The 22,603-nt window shown below is 41.6% G+C and overlaps 1 long non-coding RNA gene across 2 annotated transcripts in view; it reads left to right on the forward strand.

Annotated features, from left to right (window-relative positions):
* Window positions 1–22,603, forward strand: part of LOC123598045 — a 36,486-nt gene that overhangs the window by 11,138 nt on the left and 2,745 nt on the right. For both annotated transcript variants that reach the window (XR_006712362.1, XR_006712363.1), the window contains exons 4-5: window positions 944–1,001; window positions 1,140–1,248. This is a non-coding gene — a long non-coding RNA (uncharacterized LOC123598045). The remainder of the gene's footprint in view (window positions 1–943; window positions 1,002–1,139; window positions 1,249–22,603) is intronic.

Raw genomic sequence — 22,603 nt, forward strand, 5'->3', positions numbered from 1 at the left:
GCCCGACGCGGGGCTCGAACTCACGGACCGCGAGATCGTGACCTGGCTGAAGTCGGACGCTTAACCGACTGCGCCACCCAGGCGCCCCTCTTCATAGGATGTTTAAACATAGCCCCCTGTTTTCGTACAAATGGTGTGTGTGTGTGTGTGTGTGTGTGTGTGTGTGTCTGTGTGTGTGTGTGTGTGTGTGTATGTATGTACTGTGTACACATACATACACACACACCCAGAAAATCTCAGTAATTCCATTCTCCCTTGGCTTGGGTTCTCCTAATCCTAGACAGCAGGGCTGAAGAAAGAGGAGAGCAAGATAGGGATATTGGGGGAAGAGCTGATGAAAAGGTGCATTATTAAGCTGGTTGTATGTGGTATCAAGTGTGTCTGTTACCTAATCTCATGGGACTTTCTGAGAGACCATAAAAACAATTGCTTCTTAAGTCAGTCCTTCCTGGGCAGAAAAGAGGGAGAATTTATCCATGTGCTTCCATTTCTTAGTGGTCAGAAGTTTGCTTCCTAGGACATTAATTCTTTTGCACTTCCAGGTTGTGCTATGTGGTACCTGGCAGGTCCCACGTCATCTCATCCTTCAGCATCAACTGGAGTAGGAGGCAAGATGTGCATTGTGTGGACATGTGTAAAATTCTGTTAGGTGGTGCCCACATTAGGTTTGTCAGAGTCCAGCCAGAGTTTGTCAACATGTCGGCTATTGGTGCTGGAATAGTTTGGTAACTACAGAGGTTGAGAGAATCTGAAGCAACCATAAGTGGTATATGAAACAATCCACCCCCTTGCACTATTCACATCAACCCATGTGCTGTCATGATACCTGTCTACCACATACAGTGATCTCTCTCTTTTGTTTGGTGAGAACAGCATGCTGTCAGCTTCAATTGATTCCAAGAGTATAATAAATATCATCTCCCTTCTTCTCCATCTATTCTAGAATTCCATCACCTTCAGTTGCTTGCCTGCTGGAATGACATGGATTCTCATCCCTGAGGGTATGTATCCATAGTTGCCTTGCCTTTGTCAAGCTATGGTTGCTACAATTGATTATATGTTCAGCAAAAAACCACCAAGAGATCCCATAGTGAGTTCCTGGGTTCCTGACACATCCTTTTTTTATCCCTATTACGTAGAAGTAATTCTGGATTCCTTCTCATGATAATGAAGATCAGTTACCCTTGAGAAGACAATAACTCCTTTCTTGCCTATTGTTTCCTGGTATAAGGAGCTCAAAGTGAACAGGTAGGTCACACCTTTAAGTTCAGCAGGAACCTTTCTGTGTCATGCAATAGAAGCATTCTCCCATCCCACCCTACCCATCTGGTCCCCAGGAACCACAATCTCTAACCTTGTAGAACCTATGATTGGAAAGTACAAATTCTATGAGTTTTAGAAATATGGTAAAAGAACCCATTTTATTTTCACCCTGTGCTTCTCATACCCATGTATTCATGCTATTTATAATTTTTTTTAACGTTTATTTATTTTTGAGACAGAGAGAGACAGAGCATGAACGGGGGAGGGTCAGAGAGAGGGAGACACAGAATCTGAAACAGGCTCCAGGCTCTGAGCTGTCAGCACAGAGCCCGACGTGGGGCTCGAACTCACGGACCGCGAAATCATGACCTGAGCTGAAGTCGGCCGCTTAACCGACTGAGCCACCCAGGCGCCCCAATATTCATGCTATTTAAAATAAAGCATCACTGTGTATATGCCATTAATCAGCACATACTCTCCATCCTAGAGGACAGCAACCAATCCTGACCTGGCAACCTTAGCTACATGGGGCTCTCCAGTGTTCTATCAGACAGCTTCTCCTGGTGAAGATCTACGTAGTTAGATGAGTGATTCATGTAACTGCATCCACTGCAACACTTCTTTTGGCATAAATAGTGATCTTGCTCCAAAAAGTGGTGTATAGAACAAGATGCTAATAGATCAGGTATCCTGTGAGCTGGTGGATGGTGATGCTGAGGGAAGTGCAAGGGAAGGCAAATTGACATCCTAACTAGATTTCTATTTCAGTGAGACAAAATCACTATCCTTTTCATGGTAGAGGTGCCCCATTGTATTTGTCTACTGCCAACCTTTAGGTTGCCTCGAGGGATGGTGCCATAATGTCCGTTCAGAGTTAGTCTCTTTTCCTGGGAAACTGGATACTCACCATGGCAGCAGCTGTATCTGTCTTGATGAGAGGATGTCCATGCTGTTAGGACCATCTAGTGTCTTTAGTCCTACTGTGTGGCCATTCTGTTGATTGACCCATTTCATGAATTTTGAGATTGCTAAGGCATGGGGCAAATGATGATATCTATAGGAAGTCATCCTGTTCCCTTAATTGTTGAGAGCCTCCTCTGCAGTGAACACTCTCTAATGAGCATTGTGGTGAGACACAAAGGTCTGCATGCTTCATCCTCACTTCTATTAATTCATTTGCATACATCTTCCCCAGAACTAATTGTGCTAAATCTTCCAGTGTTGTTCGTTTGAGGCCCCTCGACAGCTAGCCAAGTCATGCAACCTCTTACCAGGAGTCTAAGTATCTCATGTTACATTTCCCTCCATTAGAATTCGGTGACCAAGTGTACTGCTAGCAGCTCTGCCCCCTGGGAGTATTTCTCTTCACTGTTGTCCTCTAGAAATACCTCTGAGTGGAACTGTAATGGTAGTTGGCCATTTTCAGTCAGCACCAGCATATTATACTAACCCATCTGTGAACTAAGCCCAGATTCTTTCCTCTTTGACAATTGGTTGTAGGGAATCCCACTATGAGCTATAGGTTTGAGTTTTAGGAGAGATAATTATACAATAAAGATAGGTGAGTGGGAGTCTGAGTCACTTGCAATTTACTTGTACCTTGTTGAATTAGTTGGGCCCAATCCCCAATGTACTGTTTCCATAGATTGTGTTGCACTTGCTTGAACTTACAACACAGTGGATCAAACAATATCCAGCATATGATGGGGACCTCTGGTCACATAGTCCTTGATATCAGTACTTAGTTCCTCCTAGGGTCTGGGTAGAATGTTTGGTGTTGATTTTCAAACAGATAGTTGTTCTGTGCTACAAATGACATGGCTTTACCCTCAAGTTCTAGGAGATTATGTTGCGACTCTCCTATTGGGACTTGCCTGGTCCCCCACCCAGCATTCTCACCTGCCACTGCTACCTTCAGTTTATAGTCAGAGTGGGAGAGCAAGTGGGCCCAGAGTCTCAACTTCCTGCAAACTCCTCTCTTGCTTTGGGTCCTATATGAAGCCAGCAGCCATCTGAGTCATCTTATAAATGGCTCCCCATTTATATCATACATAAAAAATGTTCCCCATTATCTTATGTTTCTTCAGAACCTAAAGAGGCCAACTCAGTGCTTGAAGGCACAACCCTTTCTTTGTTTCTAGTTTATTTTTATTTTATTTTATTTTTAATTTTTTAATGTTTATTTATTTTTGAGAGAGAGACACACAGAGTGTGAGCAGGGGAAGGGCAGAGAGAGAGGGAGACACAGAATCCGAAGCAGGGTCCAGGCTCTGAGCTGTCAGCACAGAGCCTGACGTGGGGCTCGAACCCACGAACCATGAGATCATGACCTAAGCCAAAGTCGGACACTTAACCGACTGAGCCACCCAGACACCCCTCTAATGTTTTTTAAAAGATTTTTATTTTTAGGTGATCTCTACACACAATGTGGGGCTCAAACTTACAACCCCGAGATCAAGAGTTGCATGCTCCACTAACTGAGCCAGCCAAGCTCCCTGGCGCAAGTCTTTCTTAATGGGAGGAGGTACAAGATGCAACAGCTTGTTTTTATCTTAGAGATGTGCTTTCCAAAAGAGTAGCTGCTAAACCCATGTGGCTTTTTAATTTAAATGAATTAAAATAAAAAATACATAAAAATTCAGTGTTACAGTTTCATTAGCCACATTTCAAGTGCTCAATAGCTACATGTAGTTAGTGGCTATTCTACCAGACGGCAAAGATACAGAAACATCACTGTGTTGGCAGAAGTTCTATGGCACAGCACTGCCTTTGAGGCCATGTCTGTACGTGGCAGGTTAAGATTTGAACACAGGCCTGATATGATGTTAAAGGCCCACGCTTTTAAGACTTCAGTAGGTTGCGGAGGGGCTGAGTCTAAGCAGATGCTTCCCTGCAACTGTGTTCAACGGCAACATGAGCTCTCCAATTAGATTTTTGGGCAACTGAGTTTTGGTTCATGCGAACATTCTCTTTGCATTTCAACAAATGAAAAAGGCACTTTATGTAAAGGCCAGGTCTGCTGTGGCAGCTCCCCACTTCTACCCTCTATTTCTGGGCAATAGTCAACTCAGAAAGCAGTTTTCTTTTTAAAGGAGTTTTCATAACAACTCAGAAATATTAAGCCTTTCCAAAGAGAAGGGCTGACTAGAATTGTTGGCAGACAGCAGAATCTCTCTGAATGCCGCACTTCTGCATTTCCATCTGCACTCCATGAAAGGCAAGGATCATTGTCCCCACAGAATGCAGCTAAATGGCAGCTGGAGCATGAATGGACAGGAAAAACACTCTCCTCCCTCTAATAACACCACTTAGGGCAGACAGGCGAGGTTCTCTTCTGAGTGTGCTAAAGAGATGCTGTTATGATAAGAGTAATTATTGTACATTAGTTAAAATCCCATTTAGGGAGCATTATATTGCTGCTATTTTAAAAGAGGTTTGCTAACCTTCCAAGTTGTAGGGAGAGATTAATTAGTGTCAATGGAAGGATCTCCAAGATAAAAACAAATTAAGCCTCCTCATCCAGCCTTGCCTGCATGTCCTTGAGTTGCTGCTTCCTTTGTGACAGAGATAGTATTTGGTCTGATCTATTCTGGTTGGAAAGAAAGGAAGGGGACGCACACTTGCTGAACGGAATCTGATGTGTCAGACACCATGATAGGTACTTTAAAAGAAGAAGGCACCTTTGAACTAGGCTTTCCCATTGTCCCCACCCAGCCCACTGGAGAACATTGCTAAACTGAGGCATTTGTACCCTACGTACTACTGTGTTTGTAGCATAAATGGAACCATCTATTTTGGATGGCCCCTCCCAAGCTATTCCAGATGATTTACTTCTGCTTCATTCCAATAGGCAAAAGAAAATAGGGGATTAAAAAAACCACGTTAGTTATTTGTTTCTTTTAAGTGTTTCCATGAATACTGAAGACATTTCCTTTGTGATTGATGGCTCAGAGAATATTTTAAAAATATGGCAGGACCAATACCTACCTGAAATAAGCGTCATTAACTTTTATCCTTTGTCCAGTCTCACTGGCTATAATATCTCATCATCCTTCCCATCAAATATTTTGAACTTGTAGCCCAGATTTGCTGAGACAGACCTCATTTCATGTACTGCAACTATTGCCAGGTAAGGCAAATTACTACATGTGTACTAACAAGGATTTTGATTTTTTTAAAGTTTATTTTGAGAGAGAGATAGAGAGAGAGAGAGAAAGAGCGCATGTGAGTGGGGGAAGGGCAGAGAGAGAGGGAGAGAGAGAGAGAATCCCAAGCAGGCTTTGGGCTGTCAGCTCAGAGCCCAGTGCAGGGCTCAGTCTCATGAACCCTGAGATCATGACCTGAACCAAAATCAAGAGTTGGATGCTTTACCGACTGAGCCACCCAGGCACGACCATTTTGATTTTTTAAATTGTTTTGAGATTTATTATGTAAATAATCTCATGGCATGTGCCTAATTTTAGTTTCAGAAAACTGATGCACCTATCACCCAATCTTGACCTTTCCATGTACTTCAGTTAGTTTTACTAACTGTGTAACTTTAGGCCAATTATGCAGCCTGAGACTCAGTATTTTGATTAAAAAAAAAAAAAAAACGATAATAAGAGTCACCTTGTGAGGGTTCCTCTGAGGAACAAATGAAATGATGTATAAGAGCATTTTTGACTTTCCTTTCAGATTAAGATTGGGATAACAGGGACCAGATTTACCCTCCTGGCCAAAACAAACCAAAACTGGCTAAAATATGTGACGCAATAGTTTTTAAGACACTGGACAACAGGCAACGAAAGGCAGTAATTCTTGAGATGGGAAACACATGAGGCAAGCCATGTAATTGTCCCATCTTCCTGCCTTTAAAGAGTTTCCAGGCAGTGGAGCAGGGAGGCAAAGTAAGTTTCAGAGAAAAGAATATTACCATGAATAATCAATGTCATTTCATTATGATAAAGGGGTCATTGCATCAGGAGTACATTATAATCTTAAACACATGTGCACCTAATGATAGAGCTTCAAAATACATGTCGCAAAAACTGATAGAAGTGCAAGGAGAAATAGATCAATCTACAGACAGCTTTCTTAAACAGCTTTCAGTCTTAACTGCAATGAAACATTTGTCAATAATGTGACAGACTAGAAAACTCAACATGTTTTGCAAGTAATGTCATAGAAAATAACAAACGCAAACACAAATGAAGAACAGCTCAGCTGCACTTATGAGAGAGGAGGTTTGGATGATGGAGCATTAGGAAGCTGTGGAAGGGCTGGATAGGGAGCAGCAGGTGAGGTGCTGAAAGTGCCCGTGGATGACTGGCAAACTAGGGCGACCATGTGTAAGATGGCAGGATATGGTGTTAGGGGTGTCACAGCAGAAGTCCTCATACTTACCATTTTGTGCGAATGCCTTCCTTCAGGGTTGAACCAGATGTTCACTAAAATGCAATTTCACTTGGATAAAAATCTAAAAGGATGATGTATTGGTCAGGGTAGGCTGTTGCCCAAATTCAGTAGTTTAACACAATAGGTATTTTCTTTTCCCTTTCATGTGACCACCCAATAGCATTCTGCTCTACATAGTCATTCGGGAGCAAACTTCTTTTTGTCTTAGTTCTGTATTCCTTCACTACCTTCCAGATTCTGTCTATTTAGCTAGTGGTTGGGGAAGTGGTTGGGGAAGGAGGACCAGGAATACGTGAAGGAGGTTTTTATATTTCAGCCTGGAACTGGCTCATGCCACATAGGTTCACATCCCATTGGTGGACGTTCAGACACATGGCCTCAGCTAACTGCAGGATGTGGTCCAGCTCTGTGTCCAGAAGAAAAGCAGAACCCTGGCATTTGTAAACACCAGTAATCTCTGTATCGGATGTCCTGATCTCATCTATTTATTGATGCTCTGAGAACCGCATGACTTTGTTGGGCACAAATCCTAATTCCCAGTTTCTTTTATTTTTTTAAAGTTTGTTTATTTATTTATTTATGGGGGGGGTGCGAAGGGGGGGTAGAGAGAGAGGAAGAAAGAATCCCAGGCAGGTTCTGTGCTGTTAGCACAGAGCCTAACGCAGGGACTTTATCTCACAAACAGTGAGATCATGACCTGAGCCAAAATCAAGAGTCAGACACGAAATCAACTGAAACGTCCAGGCACCCCACTACCCCAGTTTATTTTCTAAGTGAATTCAGTGGTTTTTATTATAGTAAATACTCATGGAAATAATTTGAACTGGAGTCAAGCATGAATATTTTCTAACATAACTGAATGAAAATAAACCATTATACAAAGATATAAAAAGGCTTAATACATCATCAAATTTCAGAATGTTAGAGGAGAGCAAGAGAGTCTTAAAAACAATCCATTTCGGTCTCCTAATTTTGCAGTTAAGTAAATTGAGACCAATAGAGGCTAAATGATGTGTTTAAATCTATGTAGACAATCAGTAAGAGATCTGGGGTCAAAACCTAATTGGTGTGGCCTCATGCTTTAAACTACCAACAAGAATTTAACACATTAAGATAAAAAGTCTCTGTGTGATACTTTCATAAGACACAGAATAGTTAAACAGTTTTGAATTTAGTAAGTCTTTTGATTACATGGTTGCATAAAGGAATCTTTTATTTTTGATAGGCATTTTGCTATTTCAATTGATGAGATGGTAAGGGTCTACCAGAGAAGTACTTGTTGCCCACAGACTGACAATGACTTGAACTCAGAGTGGGTTTTCTTTAGGCAATAGTTGACCAATTTTCTTGGTTTTCATAGTTATATATTTAGATCAAATCAGAAATCTGATAAGGTACAGCCCTGTGCTCTTCGGATAGTTGCATTTTTCAGTTCTACACATAGACTCGCTTTGCAGTAAATGTCCTTTTTTTTGTTTGTTTGTTTGTTTATTTATTTATTTATTTATTTATTTATTTATTTATTTATTTATTTATTTGCGAGAGGGATAGAGAGTGAGCAGAAGAGGGGCAGAGAGAGAGGGAGACAGAGAGTACCAAGCAGGCTCCACACTGTCAGTGCAGAGCCCAGTGCGGGGCTCAAACTCATGAACATGAGATCACGACCTGAGCCAAAACCAAGAGTCAGATGCTTAACCAACTGCAGCACCCAGGTGCCCCTCAACAAATGTTCTTTTTCTTAATCTGATGTAAATGCTGCCATTTCCCCCTTCTTCATCTTTTGTATACACTGCAATACCTCACTTACTTGCATTTGTCACTAGGGATTCTGCATGAATGGATTTTCCAGACAAATTAAAGTTTACCCACATTACCAGAACACAATAATTTTACAAGGAGATCTCTCGAGCTTGTATCATGTACATATCTATCACCTTTAAAAAAGCTATGATGTCTTCCCTTTAATGTAGAACTAAGAGCGGGGGTCTGAAGCCATACTGCTTAGGTTTAAGACCTGGCTCTGACTCTTAACAGCTGTGTGACCTCTAGCATGTTACTCAATTTCTCCATGTCTGAGTTCCTCATTTGTAAAATGAGAATAATATTAGGACATTCATCTTAAAGTGGTTGTGAAGATTAAGGGTTGATATATGTAAGACTTAAACCAGTGTCTGCGATATAATCCGTACTAAGTAAATATTAGCTCAAAGCATCACAGCCTATACTGTGGAGGAGGGAGAGGGAGAGCAGAATTAATTACTGGAAAAGACAAATACATTTTCTAACTTATGACAAGTTATAGGAAGGCAAAGTACTAAGTGCCATTAGAGTGTTAACAGGGAAACCAGATTTAGCCTGGCATTGTATTATAGAATTCTTTACATTTTAGTTTTTCCTGCTGATGTGTGAATTTTTTGAAAGCGAGAAGCATGTCTTAATCTTCCTTATGTAACTGTCAGTAAGCACAGAATCTGGTGCATAGCAGGGGCTCGAGACTACTATGGAAAGAGAGATTAAAGGAAAGAAAGAAAGAAAAAAAATCGTGATTCTACAGGTATCACGATGAGAATATAAAGATGTTGGAGGCAAGTATTCCACAGAGGGTAGACAATTATGCTCCCTGGTGACCCCCACCCACAGAGGGGCAGCGCCTCCTGAGTGAGGGTCACTGTCCTGGTGATTCCAGCATCTGCAGCTTAATGAGGATGTATCCATTTATGCATTAAGGCTTATTCACTTTATTCAAAGCAATCCCTCAGGTCTTCCCGGAGGACTGGTTTGCTTATTTTATACAGGATTCTTAGAATACTGCTGACATATTTGATAATCAGGGAGCCTTGGTTGGGGGCGGTGCTTATCTTGGGGAAAGGCAGTAAGCTATGTTTGAAGGCAGGTTTTCCTCCTCTCTTGAGAATTGAACAGTTTGAAAACAGGCTGCTTTCAGTCTTGCCTGGAATCAAGGGTGAAGGAGAAACACGGGGATTCAGTATCAAAGGGGCCCTGCCATTCTCCTGGCCTGAAGGTGAATTGATGCCACAGATCACCTGCTAAGAGTGAGCCATGGAGGATAAAAGGGAGGAGCAGGTGGCCAGGTGCCTTGCCCCAGGTCACACAGTGGCTGAGCCTGAAGACCTCAGACCTGTAGGCTCCCAGTCTGCCACCCTGCACCACAACAAATGGGATTTTGAACAAATGAAACAACTTTTTAAAATCTATAAATAAGGAGAGAGAAGGGAGAGACTGAATTGTTTGAACCTTCAGTTTTAAATTGTGTTAACCTAGATGGAAGCCTATTTCATTTTATTAAAAGATTTTATTTTTAAGAAGTCTCTACACCCAAGCTCGAGCTTACAACCCTGAGATCAAGAGTTGCATGCTCTGCTGACTGAGCCAGCCAGGTGCCCTGAAACCCAATTTCAAAAAAAAAAAAAAAAAAAAAAAAAAAAAAGCAATTAAAATAACGAATAATGACAATAATACCAACAAACCCTTATATGCTATTTATTATTTTCTGGGCATCATTCTGAGTTTTATATGTATAGCTCATCATATTTCTGTAACAACCCCATGCATGACCTAGCTTCTATTATTATCCCTATTTTACAGATGAGAAAACTGAGGCATAAGAGGTTAAGCAGCTTGCCCCCGGTCATACATTTGGTAGGCTGAAGAATTAGTAAAGATTTAGTTAGAGGAAGCAGGGTCATTAGTAAATGCCTACTATGTGTTAGGTGCTTCCCATCTTGGTCAGGGTGCACCTCTCTGTCCCTTTAAATTGGTCCCATTCTCACCCATGGTAGGGACAGATCTTTCAATGTTATTATACATCCAAGCTATGCTAAGGAGACAATCAGGATCAGCAAGAGTGTTGTTTCATTTCAGGAGCTCCACTCAGAAGGTGCCTGGAATATGGCTTGTCTCAGGCTCAGCCACGAGGGACAGACCCTGCCTGTGGCTGGGACCCAGGGCAAAGGCTAGAAAGGAAAAAGGAAGTAAAGAGGAAATAGAGATTGCAGATTCTTTGTGGACTGAAAGACAACCTGTTAGGAACAGTAGCAAAAAACGTTTGCAACATCCTCTGAATTCCAAGTGTGTTTGTGATCCAGCTACAAGAAAACCAGGCTCTTTCTGGTAATGGTCGATATCTGCATTCCTTCCCAGATGCTGTATAGCATAAAGGTAAAACCTCATCTCGTCCAACTGTCAAAGTTGTCCTCTAAGCTAAATAGTTTATTCCCATTTAAAGAACTAAGCAGGCTGAGATCTAGATAGCTTACCCAACATCAGACAGCTAGTATAAGGCCAAGCGGGCCTGAGACCCAGGTATGCAGTTTTAAAACTGAAACACTTTCCTATACTCCAGATGCTACTTAAATATCCAGCCCAGCCCATGAATGCTTCCCCTTTTCTCATAAGCTAGCTGAGTTAGGGTACTAGCTGTTTAAGTCTAAGTCCTGGGTCCCTCTTCTGCGCACCCTCCCCGCCCCCCCCCCCCCCCCCCCCCCGCCCCAGCCTCCGAACCCCAGCAGCTCAGGATCCTGATGCTGCCCAGAGCCAGTAAAATCAGGGCCTGGTTGGGAAGTCCGAGGAGAGTAAATGGGTCGTGCCAGGAGGTGTCAGTGGAGGAACACAGGGGTGTCAGTGGGCTCCCAGGGGCCCTTTCCATCACCCAGGTGCTCAGTAACAGACTATCGATAACATCTTAAAAGAGAGAGCATCTAACAGCCCACCGACCCAGATGGCCAGCACCAGGAGCATTAGCACATTTTGTTCTTCTAGGAAGAAAAGAACCGCAACTGTGTCCTTGAGTCTGTTAAACAATGTTAACTAGAGGGAGGGGTCAGGAGAGAGGTACGTGTGGTGGTTTATGGGCAGGAGATGAGAGAAACCACACGGCTCATTTGCCCGGCGCTAATGGATCTGAAGTGAGGAGCCCTGATGCCAAGGGGACTGCTGTCTTGAAATGAGAAGAACTGAGAACAAGGGAAGTCCATTAGTGTCATGTTTGTATTTCTCCTCCTCTGAAGCTGGATTCCAGGCACACGGGGAGAAAAGACCAACAATTTCCACCCTCAATAGTTTTGCCCATTAGTGTCAAATTATCCCAGGAGGGAGGAGGAAAAGAAAAAAACTCCAGCCGTGTAAACAGAAAATTTGGAAGCTTACTAGGAGGCCTCTCTCAGACCCAGGGCATAGTCTGATGTCTTGGGGAGATGATTCGTTGGTAATTGGGGCAGGGGCTTGTTCCTTCCACCCTCTCCACCTACAGATTCTCAGCAAGAGATCGCCTTAACCTATAACAGGGTGTGAATCGGGTTCCACTGCCTAAGTTAAGCCATCATTAAATTTGCCAAAACAAAATGGTTTTGATCTATGGAAACCAAACATAAAGAAGTAAAATAGAAATATCTAATATTTATTAGCACTTACTTTGGGCTGGGTATTGTTTTAAGTGCTTTATAAATTCTAACCTGTTTAACTTTTATCGTAGTGCCAAGAGCTGGAAACTGTTCTTATCTTCATTTTTAGTCAAGAACACTGAGGCCCAGTAGTGTTTCATCATCTATTACCTCTTAACAAACTACTCCAACACTTATTGGCCTAGAACAACAATAATACTGTTACCTCTTGCTGCTTTAGGTCATGGATTTGGACAGGGCATAGCAGAGTCAGGCTCGTTACGGTGGGGGTGACTTATTGTCTGGGTGCTGCTCAGGCATCTCTTTCTCTGCATGGTCTCTCTGCATGGCCAGCTTGAGTTTCCTCATAGCATGTTGGACTCAGGGTAGGTGGGCCTCTTGCATGGTGCCCCAGGACTCTGAGAACAAGGATTTCAGAGGCCTGAGCTGAAGCTGCAAGTCTTCTTATGATATAGCCTCAGAACCCCCAGAAGGTGACTTTACCACAGGCCAGTCTTTAAGACCAGCCAAGATTCAAGGAGAAAGGAATAGGAGGGACATCAAGGAATTTAGAATCATTTAAGATTTACCATAGGAAGTAATTAATCAAGTCATATAGACACTAAGTTGGAAGACAGCATTTTAATCCTGACACTTACCCACTACACCAAGTTTAGTAATCTGGAAATTGAATTTATATATCATTAAGACAAATCCAGTGGATGATGGATGTTCTGGCATTTATTTGTAATTTGTAATTCATTTGTAATTCAATTGTAATTCATTTGGAATACAGATTACATTATCTTCTAAAGATGTGATGTTTCTTTCTCTCCCTCTTCCTTAGACCTTTGTTAAACACCAACTTTGTGCCAGGTGCTGTCTTAGGTGTTAGGTGTATAAAACAAACAAACAAACAAACTACTGTCCTTGCTTTTAAGACTCTTGTGGACTGACAAGGAGGGGACAAATATGTATTTAATCATTGTTCAATCGGATCAGCACTGCATGATAGGAACTAATGTGGAAACTGAAGGGGAGACATCTAATTCTCAAGTCTGGGAAGGCTTTCCAAAAGGAGATGAAGTTTTTTTTTATATCTTAGAGGATTAAGAGGAGATTTCCAGGTGTTATAAACTGAATGTTTGTGTCTTCCCCAAATCCACATGTTGAAGCCCTAACTCCCAATGTGGCTGTATTTGGAGGTAGGGCTTTTACCAAAATACTTGAGGTTAGATAACACCATCAAAGTGGAGTCCTGATCTAAAAGGATTAGTGTCCCTATGAGGAGAGACATCAGAGAGCTAACTCCCTTTTCTCCTGCCACCCCATGCACTAAGGAAAGACCATGTGAGGACATAAGGAAAAGGTGGCCTTCTGCAAGCCAGGAAGAGAGTCCTCACCAGAAACTGAATTGGCCAGAACCTTGATCTTGGGCTTCTAGAAACTGTGAGAAAATAAATTTGTGTTAAGTTACTCAGTCTGTGCAATTTTATTATGGCAGCCTGAGCTGATTAAGACACCAGCTAAAAAGGGAAGGAAGAGTATTCCAAGGAGAAGCCACAGTGTATTTAAGTGAAAGGAGACTTAAAAGAGCATGGCGTATTTAGAGAACCAGCAGTAGTTCATCAGGCCTGAAGTATAAGGTGTTGTGGGGAAGCAGTGGGAAATAGGCCAGAAAGATGCCCAAATCTGGGTGCTTGCACCTCCCTAAATTGCTGAATTAACCGGTCTTGGGGATGCCTGACTTCTGGATTTCTCCTTATGTGAGATAAGCTTCCATATTCTTTGGACCATTGCAACGTAAGTTTTCTGTTCTTTGTATTCCAAGGCACTGAATCATTTAGGATGAATCTTGACTGCATGTTACAAAAATCCTAGAATAATCATGACTTAAACAATACAGAATTGTCATTCTCTCTTGACAAAAATGTACCGGTGTTGGCAGTCCAGGGTAGGCATACACAGTGGCAAAGGCCTGGCCTCCCTCTGTCATGTTGTTAGGCCATCCTCAATGGATGACTTAGGGATCGTGTTATAAGAACCAGCTATCGTGTCTATGTTCCAACCAGGAAGACAGAAGGATACTGATCACACGTGTTCCCTTTTTAGAGAAACCACATTCAACACTTCTACTTGCCTGCCACTGGTCAGAACTTAATCACACAGGAGCACATATGTGGAAGCTGGAAAGTCTGTCTTCACTTTGGGAGGCTATGCCTCCAGATAAAATTTACAGGCTAACTAAAAAAAGAAGAGTAGATATACTGAGGAGCACTTACGGGAATTTGCCACAGAGAGACTTCCTCTAACTGATCTAGATGATGATGCAGTTGTATGAAGTGTGGTGAGGGGAAAGGGGAAATGAATTCTCAGAGGGGATTTTGTGTGTTACTGTTAGGGTAATTCTGGTGTAATAGAACTTTTGCCATGGTACCACTTTCCTGGAGTTTTATAGGATTTTCATACAGCTGTCTTTGTAGATAAGGAAGAGGCATAAAATAGAATATTTTTTTATCAGTGGGATATATGTTCTTGTTATTTCTTAGTATTTCACAGTCTTTAGGGTGCTTCTGTATCATATAGCCCACTTGGACAGTAAAAATAAAAGCCATATTCAAGAGTCATTCTCATTTAAAGAGGAATTCTGGCTTTGACTACTGCAGCTACTGGAATCGAGACTGTAATACTCAGGTAGAAGACACCAAGTTCAGATATTTAGAATAGACGCTAGAGAGCTTCCAACTCAGGGCTGGAAAGACTGAATTTATATTGGAGCTTGAGAACCTATACACTGTACAAAAACAGCATGATAAGATAATTTATAAGCAATAAGAATGTGTACTTATCAATGAGGTTCTGTCACTTTCTATTCTCCTTTTCCCTGAGGAACTGATAAACGTCCTTAGATAGTATATTGCTGTTCTGGGGATGCCATAAATAAATACCATAAACTAGGTGGCTTAAGCAACAGAAATTTAGGGTAGAGGTCCGAAATCAAGGAGTTGGAAGGGTTAGTTCCTTCTGAAGGATTTAAGGGAGAATCGGTTCCAAGTCTCTCTAAATTCTGGTAGTTTGCGGGCCATCTTTGGCTGGTGGATGTCATTCCCTCTGTGTCTTCACATCATTTTCCTTCTATGTGTGCCTGTCTCAGTGTCCAAATTTCCTCTTTTTATAAGACTGCCTGTTGTATTGGATTATATAAGCACACCCTAATGATCTTATGTTAACTTGAATACTTCTGTGAAGACCTTATTATTTTTTAAAGTTTCTTTTGAGAGAGAGAGAGAGAGAGAGAGAGACAGAGACAGAGAGAGAGAGAGAGAGAGAGAGAGAGCGCGAACAGGGGAGGAGCAAGAGAGAGGGAGAGAGAAAATCTCAAGCAGGCTTTGCACTGTCGGCACAGAGCCTGATGCAGGGCTCGAACTCACAAACCATGAGATCATGACCTGAGCCGAAATCCAGAGTCAGACACTCAAGCAACTGAGCCACCTAGGTACCCCAGACCTTATTTTAAAATAAGGTCACATTCTGAGGTACCGAGGGACTGGGAGTTAGTACCAACATATCTTTTTGTGGGGAAGCACAGTTCAATTCATAGCAGACAGGTATTGTTGAGGAGGTTAGGTTTCATTTTGATACAGTTTAGTTTTATCTTCTTCCAGCTTCCTCTGATTTTCCTCTGGTGTCCCACACTCTTTGTTCCCAAGTTACTCTGTGCATATTTGTTAGGGCACTTAGTAGGAATTACTTATGGTATTACTCAGGATTCCCATTGAGTATCAAATTTTATCATCAGTATTGCTGAGGAGACTGGAATCCCCCCAAACCTGCTGCAAAATGCTGGCTGCCTGCCTTTGTGCTGTGGGAATGGTTGCGGGGTGTTTCATCTCTGTTTCCCTCATTTCATCTCTATACTCTGGGTGCTGAGTTTATATATGGTACTTGCCTCCTCTGGTCTCTCCCATCCCCTCCCCCCATACATGTTAACTTTCTTTTTTTCTCTATTTGCTGCAATGAAGGGAAACTTTAAGCAAGGAAAATTATTTTCTGACTGGAACCTAACCTCTTTTTCCCTAAGCCATGGCACCTTCTGTGGGACACCATTCAATATACCCTCTGAGTACTCAGGGGCCAGTTTCTATTTACTGCTTCTTTCTCAACACAGTGTACTCTGTGTTCCTGACTTATTTTGGAAATGTCAGTGATGTTTCCTGCCACATACAGTATCCCTTGGCCCATCTACAGCCCCTTAATCAGAAGAGTAGTGCTTGACTGTTCTTTGAGCAGGAGTGGCCATGGATTGAGCCAGTGTGGGCTTGTTTAGAGACAATCTTGTGTGGGGTCCTCTGTTTCATGGAGGCCATAATGATTTGCTAACTTACCCAGATTGGTTTGCTTCAGGATTCCTCTAGATTATACAGTGAGCACTAACCAGATAGGTGGAGAGAAATAGATGCAATGAGAAAGAATTTGAAAGAATTGTCTGGTTCTCAGAGGGGTCTTAAGTCCTGTCACCTTCTTGTTCCTCCTCCAGACAATATAAATCCTGAAAATAAATGTTCTCTCTTTTTAAAGATGGCCCTTGCAACCAAAAATCTACCTATCTACTTTCCTTTTCCCCCTCCTCCCTTACTCCTTCCCTTCTGTCCTTCCTCCTTTCCTTCCTAACCTAATTCCTCTCAATAACCTCTTGAAGCCCAGAGACTTTGAGAGATTTGCCCAGTGCTGCACGGCTCTTAAATGGTAGAGCTGGGACTTAAACCTGATTTTTTGGTAACAAACGTCACACATAAAGTACTACATAAGCGTTAGCAAAAATGTGCTTAGAAGCAAGGCACAAGGATGACATTATGTGCTAAAGGGCTACAGTGGTGCTGGACACGTTATAATAATAGCAGTTCCCTAGGGGTTTCCTTCCTTTTACCTCACTAATTTCATTGTATTTTCAAAGCAACTCTGGAGAAGAGGCATGGAGGGCAACTTTATCTTCAGTTTTAAATGCAGAAATTGACCTTCTAGAAGTTAATTTACTTGAGTAAGTCCATGGAATCGGGAAATAGTGTGGCAGAAATTAGCACTGTCCTTTTAATTTTTAAAAATTTTATTTATTTATTTATTTATTTTTGAGGAGGTTCCATGCCCTATATGGGGGCTTGAACTCACAACCCTGAGATTAAGAGTCACATCCTCTATTGACTGAGTCAGCCAGGCACCCTGGGACTGTTTTTTTAAATAAACAGCCCAGTGAGTGGCACATTCGATAAGTGTTTTTAAGAAAGAAGAACATAGGGGCACCTGGGTGGCTCAGTCGGTTAAGCATTTGTTTCTTGATCTTGGCTCACTGTTCACTGGATCGAGCCCTGCATTGGGCCCTGCACTTACAGTGTGGAGCCTGCTTGGAATTCTCTCTCCCCCTGTCTGCCCCTCCCCACTCACACACTCTCTTTCTCTCTCAAAATAAACATGAAAGAGAGAGAGAGAAAGAAAGAAAAGAAAGAAAGAACAAACGGACATAAGGCAAGGAAGGAAGGAAGAGAAGGGAGAGTCTCTTCATAACTTCAAGCTATGGTCAACATGGAATGAGCAGACCCAGCTCTTGTTATCATTCCTTCAACCTAGGCACCACCTAAGCCATGCTAGCAGTCCCCAAGCTTATTTCTTGTAAGCCCTGTTGGGGACACCTAAGGCCTCAGTAATTCTGCACTCAGTGAGTCATCCTCTCCTCCATCTGTTTATGTAACAAGTCTAACCACAGCCATTGTTGCTGATTACATGCTGGAAATGACCTAACAATGTTGTATTTAATGATCTCCAATCATTTCCATCTGGTCCGTGGGTGGCTGCATAGTCATTATTCATCAATGAAACTTTGCAAACACAAACACATATGTATGTATATAATAAAACCTCGATAATTTGCACTAATTGGAGGGCAGGCCTATCTGAATTAACAAAAAGTAAGAAATGCTGTTTTATTACTTTCAAGCTCATGATGTAATTAACCACCTAATGAGAATGAGGCATGGTGGAAAGGGCACTGTAATGGGAGTTTTGTGAACTGGATGCTGTAAAGGAGAGAGATGAGATGAACAGAGCAGATACTTAGTCTGGATCACACAAGTGCAACACAGGAGCATGGTGGCCACGTTTTACTGTCTGGCCCTTAGATCTGTGGGTTCAGAAATGTGAAATTGTTGGTATTGCTAGAAATGACCACTTAGAGAGTCTAGAAGACACATCCCACACAATAAGAAAATGAATCATGTTAAACAAAGTCATATATGACCTCAACATAAAACTTAATGCTAATTTGTTAGTTTTGTTTGAAAGCGATCTTTCAGTTGGACCAAATATGTATGCTGGCTGATTGGTACATTGTCTCTTATGTGGGAAAGTCCTCACGATAATCCAATGCTGACTCATTAGGTTGCATTTTGTTGTAAGTAACAGGAACTGCATTTCAAAATGCGTGACATGAATGGTGGCAGTGGTGGTGGGGGTTGATGGTTTCTATGTTTGGAAATCTGAAGCAGAATGTAATGGGGAGTTCTACTGACTTAGGTACTCAGCCATTTTATCAAGTTCTGGTTTTACTTGTTTGTTTGTTGTGTGTGTGTATATGTGTGCATGCTCTTGTGCCTTACCTCTGCCTCCTACAGTGTTGTATTCATTCTGAGGCTAATTTCCTCTTAGGGTAGCCAAATGAATGCATTGGTTTTACATCTGCATACCACATGGTCCTGAATAGAGTGGGTCTGAGGAGGGTAAGGGAGGAAGATAAGGGGAGAGGAGGGGAGAGGAAGCCAGAGGAGAGGAGAGAGAAGGGGAGGGGAGGGAAAGAGGGGAGAACTAGAGGTTGAGAAGGCAAGGATATTGTTCTAACATTTATTACTCTCAGGTGCTTAGAAAGCACAGAATCAGAAAAGAAAGCATTCCCTGGATGAATGTAACAACCAATATCATCCAGCTCGTGGCATCACCTCTCTTGGACAAAATTGGAGGCAACATGGCCAGTTTATGTTCTTTTCTGGCCCTTTTTTTAGTTCCTCTGCAGATCCCCTTCCATTGTCATCTTTCTTTAGGAAGATTAAAATAAAATTCATTAGGCCACAGCTCTTTTCCCACCATCAATTGTATTCTGGTTATACCTTCCTGAGACTTCACCTCAATTATTTTACCTAGACTTTGAAAATATCCATGTTTATTAGGCTCTCAGGATGGTTGGCTTTTTCTAATTTTGTGTAGATTCCAACAGGGCCCTCTGTTAGAGAGGATACTAGTCAACAAGTTCGGGGTGGGGGGAGCATTAAGTTCATTTAGTAAGCTTTTCCTGTGTGGCAGCCACTGAAATAAATGTAAACTTAAAGCAACATCCATATATTATCTCATGTAATACACAGAAGGTATTAGTTCCATTTAGAAAGGCTAAGGATCTGACCCAGTAACCAACAGCTCTGAGGGATACAGCCGGTTCTTCCTCCATGTCCTCCAATTCTCTGAGAAGTAGAGGTTTTAGTTCTAGCCCTGCTATTATCATCTATGGTTGTGGCCTTGGTGTCTTCACCTGTGAAATGGCAGGAGGGGACTACATAATCTTCAAGATGGTGTCTAATTGTAAGATGTGCTGCATTACATATGGAACTATGGTCTTACTTAATCTGCTTTACCTAAATAGATAAACTCAAGAGTGGTTAGCAATGTGTAATGTGAAAATAAACACGACAAAGGGACTTGAAAACTCTTTATTCTTTTTTACTGGCTAGATATTGCCCTCAAAAAATCCTAAAAGGCCACATGGTGAGCTCCAGCCCCACTGTGGTGGAATGTGGGTGCCAGAATCAGGTTGACTTCCCCTGGGGATAGGCAAGATCTTCTCCCATTAACAGTAGTGTCTTCTTAGGGTGCCTATCTGGCTCAGTTGTTAGAGCATGCAACTCCTGCTTTGTGTTGTAAGTTCAAGCCCCATGTTGGGTGTAGAGATTACTTAAAGATAAAACCTTAAAAAAAAATAGTGTCTTGTCTTTCTTTAATGCCTCTTATGTCCTTCATGGATCAAGAAGGTCTCGATATCATCTGAGTAGTTCCTGAACTGAAGCACAATTAATGAACTTTTATTATATACGTTTGTCTGAAAAACAAACAAACCAAAGGGTGAATGTTCTCAACAAGAAAGAAACTAAGCAAATTCACCTGGGTGTGGTTAGATTTTACACTTGTGTAGCAGTGGTTGTTACTCTGTTTCTTTTCCTAGTACCCTCTACTTTGTCAGAGATTATGCACGTCAGTGGCTACTAAGCCTTGATCCCCACAGTGCAGTGTAAGCAGAAGATAGTTCTGATATATTCAGGGAAATTTTTAAAATGCTACTTGCATGTGTGAACCAATTGGTTTAATTAAGAAAATGGTGCTTGATTTGCCTTCTGTGATCAGTCTTCTTTGCTACAAAACTGTTCCAGTAATGTAATGAGCACCACAACTTGGAGTCCATCCAGGGGTGTAATCTCAGGTCTGCCACTTACTGGTTGAGTGACCTTTCATCTCAGAGATTGCCATTGCTTGTTTTCTATCGTTGAGGTCTTTTTCATATCCTTAATTTCTTATCATGCTTATGCTTTGCTCCACCATTTTGAACATATGGAGTATATTTATAGAAGCTGTCTTAACCTCCTTGTTTATTATTTACATCATCTGTGGTATTTCTGTATCTGTTTTTATTGACTGATTTTCTTCCCCTCAGGTTTTGGGTCATATTTTCCTGCTTCTTTGAATACGTGTTAATTTTTTGTTGGGTGGAAGACATTGTGAATTGTATGTTGCTGGTTGCAGATTTGTTTTTCAATCCTTTAGATATTTTTTAGTTTTTTTTTCTTTTTTCTTTTTTCTTTTTTTTTGTGGGAATGCAAAATTCCAAGTTACTTGGAAACAAATTGATCCTTTTGACTTACTTTTAATTTTTCTTAGGCGGGTCCAGAACAGCCTTTAGTGTAGGGTTGATACAAGGTGATATTTTTTTGAGGAGGCAAATATTAGGAGATCTTTTTACTCTGGCTGGAAGGAACATAAAATATTCCCAACCCTGGGTGAGCCTGGGAAGTGCTCCTCTTTGATCATTCTGTCTCTGGGTCAACAGTTTCCTTACACACATGTGCTGATTAGTACTCAGCTAAAGATGCAAGGGGAATCCTCTGTATCTCTCTGGAGTTTCTTTCTGTGCAGCTCTCTCTTCTTCAGTTCCTTGCCTCAGAAACTTTAGCTGCTTTGGCCTCCAGGAACTCCATTCACGCTCTGTGTCCTCAAACCTCTTTCCTTTGGTATAGTCTGGAAATTCTGCAGACAGTAAGCAGGGGCATCCTTGGGCTTACCTCTTGATTTACCTTCTCATTGGGGTCATTGTCCTGCTCTGCCAGCTACTGAATGTCTGAAAAGCATTATTTCATGGATTGTGTTCAGTGTTTTAGTTGTTTAAGGTGGGAAGGTAAATTTCATCTCACCATGGCTGGAAGCAGAAGTCCACATTCTGCTTTATGAACCACAGCCCCACTGCTCACCAACTGAGTGGGCCTAAGCAAGTTCCTGAACCTCCCAATTCCTCAATTCCCTTAGATCTAAAGTGAAACTTCTGGTGATATCAGCATATAGTGTGCTTGTGAGAGTTAAGTAAACTAATTCATATGGTATTTTTAGTATATTGCTTGATGTATAGCAATTAAAGTTGATGCTTGAACAAAATGGGTTTGAACTGCGCAGGTCCACTTAAAAGTGGATTTCTTTTTAATAAATATACATATAGTACTATAAATGTATTTTCTCTTCCTTATAATTTTCCTAATGACATTTTCTTTACTCTAGCTTACTTTACTGAAAAGGATACAGTATTAATCTATGGAACATACAAAATATGTGTTAATTGACCATTAATGTTGTAGGTAAAGCTTCCAGTCAACACTAGGCTATTACCAGTTAAGTTTTAGGGCAGTCAAAAGTTATACGTGGATTTTCAAACCCACAGAGGGTTGGCATCCCTAACTCCTACATTGTTCAAGGGTCAACTATCATCATAAAGTTCTAGCAATGATGATGATAATGATGCTCAGAAAACATCTGTTTAAGCTGGACTCAAAACCACACGTTTCCATATGCCACAAATTTCACGTGTATAAAATGACCACAATCTATTTTTATCGCCGAGTCTGATCTGGGTTTTATAAGGTTCTCCTCTCTGCTCTTTAGAGTACCCCTTGGCAAACTGTGTCTTGTGAACCAAATCTAGGCTTCTGCCTATTTTTGTAAATGAAGTTTCAGGGGAACACAGCTGCATCCATTTGTTTATATATTATCTGTGGCTGCTTTTGGGCTACAATGCCAGCATTGAGTAGTCGTGACAGAGATCATGTGGCCCACAAAGCCTAAAAAGTTTGTTATCTGGCCCCTTACAGAAAAAGTTTGCCAACCCTTCTCTAGAGGTTGGGTCAGAAAAATCTGAAAGATGTTAGCAGATTCCTGCCTCTTTCAATGCATGCCTCTGGCTTGGAAGGATGGGA

Source organism: Leopardus geoffroyi, chromosome C1 (genome assembly GCF_018350155.1).
Source record: "Leopardus geoffroyi isolate Oge1 chromosome C1, O.geoffroyi_Oge1_pat1.0, whole genome shotgun sequence".
NCBI classification, from domain to species: domain Eukaryota; kingdom Metazoa; phylum Chordata; class Mammalia; order Carnivora; family Felidae; genus Leopardus; species Leopardus geoffroyi.